Source organism: Myotis lucifugus, unplaced genomic scaffold (assembly GCF_000147115.1).
Source record: "Myotis lucifugus unplaced genomic scaffold, Myoluc2.0 scaffold_384, whole genome shotgun sequence".
In the NCBI taxonomy this organism is placed as follows: Eukaryota; Metazoa; Chordata; class Mammalia; order Chiroptera; family Vespertilionidae; genus Myotis; species Myotis lucifugus.
The window spans coordinates 854,786-862,766 of NW_005871432.1; positions in this window are offsets into that span (position 1 = coordinate 854,786).

The window sequence follows — 7,981 nt, forward strand, 5'->3', positions numbered from 1 at the left end:
TTCAATAAACTTCCCTTAGTTTTCTGCAGCGTTAGTAGTAGTAACGTTCTTCTGCCAAGAGCTGCTACTTTTGATTATACTCAGGGGAGAAGAGGAAAGATACTTTGATCTAGGATTGGGATTTTGATGGGCATAATGGACATCAGAGTGAAGAAAAGAAAAAGCCTCCAAATGGAAGGGGTATCTTGGAGATGACTTGGGGAAAAGACACTCCTCCAGCCACAGCTCCTCTTGACCTCTCTCTGCTTAGACCTTGGAGGGCTTTGCACTTGGTTTTGGAAAGGAAGCTGTTCTGTGTTCTTTACAGCTGTCTGCACGCTGCCCTGGGAGGTGGCATCTCACAACGCCTGCCTCCAACACTGCCTTTGGTTGTGAAACAGCAGTTTCTCAAAGCGTGCTCTGCAGGCCCGCCCGCAGCCAGCTCCCGGGGCCTGGAACTGCAGAATTCCAGCTCCTCTTCAGACTGCGCCCGGACCTCTGGGTCTCAGGCCCACACGCCTTGTTGACATTTAAGCACGGGAACCAGTGCTGCACAACCTCAGAGAGCGGAGCTGCCCTCTGCCGTCCCTAAACCGAGAGGATTATGTCAGCCGAGGCCACATGCCTGAATTCCTTCCACTTGAGCGGCGAGGGCATGTGCGTGCCTTTATAAGGCTAACACCCAGCCAGAAGATAGCCACAGGTGGACGTGCCCTCAGTGGGACCCAGAAGACCGGTACTGTTTCTAAAAATAGCAACACCAAGCCCACTGATCGCTGTCTGTGCCTGGCCGCACAGCCATGCAGGGAGTGGAGGCCCCGGGAGGGCTCTGTGAGAACAGGGTTCGGCAAGCTCCCAAACAGGCCTTGTTCTCAGGGCCCTAATATGTAAGGCTGCCCTGTGTCTGTCTGTGTAAACAGTGTGGTGAACAGCTGATGAATGCTTGTAGCAAGCACAGCTAAGCCATAACTTTTGCAAATGGGAGCAAACATCTGGAATGGTTTCTGCGGCAGTGGGGCTGCTCTTAGTATTACCAACAGATGCAAAGGGTAAGCCCCAGAACCTCAGTTGGTTCCGGTGAAGGTGGACCAGTGGTGCCAAGGCAGGGAAGTCGAGGGAAGTCCATTATCATCTGTCGTTTCCTGATTCCTCCATCTGCAACGGCGCACTCTGCTTTACTTTTCCTCAAAGCACTCATCACCCTCCGGCAGAAATGCACGTGTTCATCACCAACCTCCCTAGTGGAACATGAGCCCCGGCGGTGGGCTCCCAGGCTGTCCTGAGCATCCTAGGATCCCGGTGTCCAGAGCGGGGCTGGCACGTGGGAAGTGCTCAAAGAATGTTTGTTGAATGAATCGATGGTAGACCAGATAGCTCAGAGGAAGAGCTTTGTGCTCCTCACCCCCTAAGGAGGACCTACTCACAGGAGCAGGAACTCTCCAAGATAATGTGACTTCTGTCTACCTTGCTCACCTACTGGGATACAACAGGCGATGCATATCTGCAGTTGTGGATTGTATACTTCGACCCTCGTCCTTGGGGTGAACCCATCCATGGGGTTTCCAGTGTCCCCCATCTCACTTTTCTCACTTCCCTCTCATACCTCTGACTCATCAAAAATCCTCCAGTTCTTCTAGGTCAGCTCCAGCTTATCAGCTGTCCAGGAAACATAATTCCTTCTGCCATGATACCACCCACTTGGATCTTTGCTGACTCCCAGCTCCCAGTGGCCTTGGGGCCACTTCCCTATTCCCCTAACTGTGGGGCTGACGCTTACTCAGTGGAGGTTTAGTGGCACCTGCCCTGTGCCATGCCTCGGTGGAGTGGAGGAGAGGGAAGGCGAAGGATGGCCCATACCAAGATGTAAAAGGCCCTGAGAGTTCTGGGTGCACTGGCCCTCATGTAGTTGGAAGTGATGGCATCTTTATTGGGGGTCAATAGGGTTACTGGCTATCAGGAGAGGGTGACTTCTTTTGTCTTCAGGGATCCGAATCAGGTTGCTTCTGATCAGATCGCTAAGCACAGCTACTCCCTGAGCATTTGCTGCTGGCGGTGGTGGGCCCCGAACATGGATTTAATTTCCTTTGGACCATATGCTTCATGTAGATGATAACATTTCTTAAAATTTATGGAGGTGCTCTTGCTCCCTAATCTACTCTATTTCTAGAATGGTGAGGAAGGGCGGGGGGGCGGTCAGATCTCTTCCTCAGATGGAAAATGACCAGCACCCCTTCTGCAATGTCCACACTCCCAACTAGGGCTTTTCTTTTATATCAGCAGGAGTCTGAGCAGATGAAGATACGAGTCAAAAAGCATGTTCAAACATCAGAAAGTTTCTTCATATTAATAATGTTTAATGCTTATGTCACCTTGGGGTTCTTGGCCTCTTGAGAGCCACACACAGGTGATTAGTTGAATGGTTTTGTTTTTTGGTTTAATCTGATGGCTCTTTCTCATTATTTTCTGAACATGGCTTTGCTCTGCTTCCTGGAATGGGAAACAAATGGTTCCGATGGATCCTGAGAGGAGGGGTTTTGAAATCTTGCTCTCTGACCACATGGCTGCTCAGAGGTACATTTGGCCAGTGGAGAGAGCACTGGGATTGCTCTGGAATATGGCCGCATTGGCTGTGAGCATTCAGTATGCTCATGGGGCCTCAGAACCCCATGAAAGGCAGAAGAGCGCCCTTCTGAGGCTTGGGGAATAGTGGGTTGGACACACCAGGTGTTATAACTTCCTGAGCGATGTGCACCAAGTGGAGAGATCCCTCTTAGGTTTCTCTCCAGAGCCCCTCCCGGGAGCGGAGCCCCTTTCCCCATGTTTGTGTCCTCTTTCCTCCCCCCAGGAGCCCAGCACTTTAGTTTACCTTCTGTCTTATCAGAATCCAGGGGTTTAGTACATTTCAAATATCAATGAGTTTAGAGATGATTTTTAATGTCAGAGAACTGCCAATGGTGGCATTTCCGCGGAGTGTTTTAAATGGGAGTGGGCCTTGACTCACCTGTAGGTGGCCGAAGATGATTGGTTTGGCTCTACCAAGGTATCACGTTGGGCCTGAGCAATATGTTCATACTAGAGGCCCGGTGCATGAAATTTGTGCACTGGTAGGGTCCCTAGGCCTGGCTGGTGATCAGGGCCAAGCGGGGCCTTTTGGCTGTGGGCCACGGCCTCCCTTTGTTCCGCGCCACCCCCTGGTGGTCACTGCATGTCATAGCGGGCGATTGAAATCCAGGTCTCCCAGTCAATCTCCAGAGGGGACAATTTGCATATTAGGCTTTTATATATATGGATGGCATGAGTGACTACAAGTTGGGACAATTTTAATACCCTCTTAGGAGTTCTCTCAGAGAAGTGTACCTGAGGGGCCCATTTTTCACTCCTGGCCAGCTCCGTGGCTAAGAAGTGGCCCCTCCTGGCCTGAGCATCCTCACTGCACCCCAGAAAGGCAGGGGGCTCCCAGGCCAGAGGCTGCAGGGACTCTGCTCTGGGGTCACCGCTGACAGCCTGCCCTCTCCTGCGGCCTGGAGGCTGGGTCTGGCGGCTGCCACCTGCGGGATAGAAGCAGCACGTGGGGTGTTCTGGTTGGAGACGCCACGTGGATGAGATACAAAGTCCGGCTTTGCGCCACCTGCGCCCGCGTCCTCGTCTCTAACCGGGACGACGAAGGCTGCCCTGCAGGGTGGGTCAATCTGAGGTCGAGCTGGAGTCTTGGGATACACAAGCGCGAGGTGCTCGCACCCCTCTCGGCTGCGGTCGACCCTGGTTTCCTGCAGGGACGTTCTCGCGCAAGATTTTCAGTGGGTGGAGGGGCAGAGGTGACGACGATACAAAGGAGCCCCCACTGCCGCCCGTCATCCCAGCCGGGCAAGCGCCCGTCCAGCGTCTGGGGCCCCAGGGCGGACTGGATGCGACACGACGAAACAGGCGGCTGTCCCGGCGGGGAGGTGGCGAGCGGGCTGCGGGGCGCCGAGCCCTCGCTCCGCGGGCGCCTCCCGCACTCCAGGCTGGCGCTACCGCACTTCACAGCCTCTTTGCAGGACACCGTCCTACGTGTCCTACGGAAGAAGAGCCGCTGATTGGGCTGCTCTCGCGAGAAGACCCTCGCGGGGCGGAGCCGGCGGCCTGGAGCCGCGCTGGGAGGAGCTCCAAGGCGGAGAGCGGAAGAGCCTGTTTTCGGCGGCGGCCACGTGACCAAGCGTCCGCGGCCCCCATTGGCCAGGCGCTCCGGGACCGCGCCCCGAGGCGGTGCTGCGAGCGGAGACTGTCCTCACGCGCCCTTGAGTGGGCCGCCTGCGGCATCCTGGCGCCGGGGACCCAGGCGCGGAGCGCGCCACGGCTTGTGGTCCTCGGCACCGTGCGGGGAAGGGACGTCCCGAGGATGCCCAGCGAGCATGCGCTTTCGCCGCCCTGGGGGCACCTTTCCAGGAAGATGCGAGCAGAGTTCCTCCTCCCCCGCCCGCCGGTCCGAGCCCAGCCCCAACTGGCTTTTTACTCTGGTTCCCCTGGGGACAGAGATCGGGCCTCAGGACCACCCGCCTCCCACTCGACCCCTCCCAACGCCGGGCTCCCGAAGGCCGACCTGCAGTGAAACTGGACAGTGACTCACAGTTGCAGACATTTCTTTCCTGGCAGAAGGTGGCAGGCTGCTGCTGGCCTCGTTCCCGCGTCTGAGAAGTCCGAGTTGTAGCTCCCGAGTGAGTTCTCAGGGCAGCCTGCTCAGGATCCCGCCAGCCCCGCCTGAATAGACCCCTTCCTCCCTCTTCCCCTCTTCCAGCTCTTTGCAGCTCCCAGCACAGTGTGAGCACCGACTGAGATCTGCAGGAACAGATCCCAGAATTCTTCCCCAGTCCAGTCTTTCCTCTTAGCCCCAGTGAGCACAGGAACATGCTAGGGGCCAAAGCTATTTACTTGGCCTTCGGGGCTCCAGCACTGCTCTATGGGGGCCCTTGAGAGGGTCTTTTAGCCAAAGCAGACTTGGTAGATGTGGAGGAGGGGAAAGTATTTCAGGCAAGTGGAGCAGCGGCTGCAAAGGCACTCAGCACAGAAGAACGAGGCGTATTCCTGGGCTCTGAAACCCGTGTGTGCTGTCCCAGGGTCCTTTCTGTGCTTGGCTCTGACATTCCCAGCCACACTGGGACTCACTGGTGGTGTCCTGTGCATCTAGAACTCAGAATTTCCCAGGCTGCCCCGCCTGGCCTATCCTTCCGAGTGGGTCTCTCTGGTTTTAAGGACCCCACCCCCCTGAATCCCCACAATCCAATATTCTTGCAAGAACCCAGGCTTCAAAGACCAGGCGGTCTTATGAAGCTCCTTCTCATCTATTGGTTTGCCAAACTCGAGCAATTTCCAACCAGAGGGAGAAAACCAGCAAATTAGTTTTAATAACAATTTCAGGAGAAGAGCAGGAAGAATCATCTCTATTTTGTCCTACTTATGGAAGAGTTGCAAAGGGTTTCTTTCCGTGAAAAACACAAAACCTTCCTAGGTCCTCTGCAATTTATGGCTCTCCTCTCTGAGCCACTCGGACTCCTCTTTGCCTTCTAATGTGAGTCCCTTACCTGGGTCCCACCTTTCTCCTCCTTCCTCCAAAGCACCTTGCTCACACTTGTGCAGCACCAGCACTCAGGACCCACCTCCTGGTGGCTTCTCGAATCGCTTCCATTGGCACCTTCTGCTTCTTTATTTCTCCCTTCATTTGACCTGCTCCCTGTTCGTTGGAAGGGCTTCTTTGGAGCATGTCAGTATCCTGTTCTGAATGTTATTTGGTGGTTCCTTTGTATATTGTTGGGAAGCTCATTTAGATTCCTTCCGTTGGAAAACAACACCATGCCTTCCTGTTCCAAAGTATATTGACAAAGCACGCCTGAGCCAGGGCTGCTGTCCTGGATGTCAAACAGTGTTGTAGGTTCACGCACTGACACGGATACAGGTGGTGGGCCACTGGCTTGGTCTCAGCAGCTTCATGCATCATTGAGTTAAATCCAACTTTGGAACATACTGTGAGATATCGAGAGTGTGGGATGGTTTTGTGAGGAGACAAGAAATTACAAATTGCAAAACTAAATGGCACAAAAACTAGTATCTGGTCCCACTTCAGGTCCCCTCCCAGAATCCTCCTCTCTGCTCTCTGTCTGCCTCTTTCCTGAGCAGATCCTGATCTGGCCACCCCGTCCTCCCCAACTTGGGTTCTCAGCAAATCCAAGCTCCGAGTGCTCCTTGCTTCTGAAAAGGCTCGGCGATCACACGTCACAGACGTGTCTTTCCCTCGGTCAGTCACACATGTAGGATGTGAATGTCATGTGTACCCTGGGCTGAGAGTCTGAGCAGTTGACGTCCTGTGATCCCAGCTCTCTGCTGAGCCACATGTGTTCTCTCTTCCCAGGAGTCCCGAGTCTCTCTGGAAATGGAGCTTGTGCCCACAGTTCACCACCCCTTACCCACAGTCCTACAGCCCAGGAAGCTCTAAGACCAGAAAGCAGCAAACTCGTTTGGCAGCAAACCCTTGGCCTGAACCGAGGCTCTGTCTGGTCTCTGTTGGCCTGTGTGCTTGGCTGCAGGCGCTGCTGTGGACTTCATCGGGCCTGCTCTGCAGCGTCAGGTCTGTGCACCTTCTTCTCTTTGGGAAATTGGAACATTCTGAGTCGCAAAGCTTCCCGGGAGTTTGGATAAGGGGTTTTGGACCGTTCAACTTCTATGTCTGTAGATGCGCTGAGCACAGAAACTGACCAGCACCGTGCCTGATTCCACACAGGTCCCCGTGAAGATCCCCCGAGTGAATGAGTGGGGTTTGTAAATTCACACGACCGCTCAGACTTCCATGTGCCTGAATAACTTGCTCATCAGTTAAGACTGAGTTCCTAAATGTCCTTCGATCAGTTTAGCCCAGGCCCTGTGAATTCTGTTGTTATTGTTTTGTTCTCAGATATTTTTGCCTGAGAATTTTCCCATCTAAGACCTTTCTCATCCGGAGGAATGTCTTTTTGTTCTCTCTGTAGAAATTGCTCTCAAATCTTTTCTGACTGAGTCGCAAACATGCCGACAACCCCCCATGATCTGATGGGGATCCTCAGTGGGCGTGGAGGCGGCCCCCGCCCTGCCGACTGCGGTTCCGTGTCAGAACCTGGGTGGGCGGGTGTTTGACGGGATCTGCGGTGAGCTGAGGATGGCTTCCCTGATCTGTAAGAGCAAATCATAGCTATTTCACACATTTGCAGGTATTTTAAGATGCAAACTTCACATTTACAGTATCTTGGATTCCTCCAATGCTTATTGAGAGGGGAACTCCATCATGTTTATACTGAACGTGGGGTGTGTTCTAGGCTCTCCCAGACCCCTCACCCACCCACTTCTCAAGCTCTGGTCCTCAAACTCCACACCCCTGGGACCCCTGACGCAGATGACTGACTGGTGACCTTGGGCTTCACCTCCAGGACCCATTCCTCCCCCTGGGACTTGGCCAGGGTCTTTCTTCTGCTGAGCCACCCCCTTTGCCTGCTGCTCACTGTGGGGTGGGGTGAGCCCCTAAAGTCTCCGCCTGGGCTTCTTCCGTGGTGACGGTGCAGTGATGGAGGATGGGCATGAGGGGACACGAGGAAAAGCTGGAGTTTGCTCCGGACACCAATGCTAGTTGCATATTTCCCCCAACCACAGCCATTAAACACACCCACAGAACTCCAGCAGCTTCCTGAGCTCGGCCCTTGCAGAACGGCTGCTTGGAGAATCCCATGTGCGTGTTCACTCGGCATCTGGTGAGCTGCGGTCCCACCTAGTGGTCAGCGGGAGGTAGCCCGTCTCAGAGGGAGGGGCAGGCACTGCCTGTTCTCTCCTCTGGGCAGAAGCCTGGGAATCTTACCGTTCATCCTTTCTCCTGATTCGCCGGGCCGGGCAGTGTCAAGGCCAAGGTGTGAGATACTCGGGGGGCCGGGGGGGGGGGGGTGGTGGCGGGAGGGGGAAAAAATGGGCTCAGCACATGCGTGAGCGGGGGGGGGGGGGGGGGTTAAAA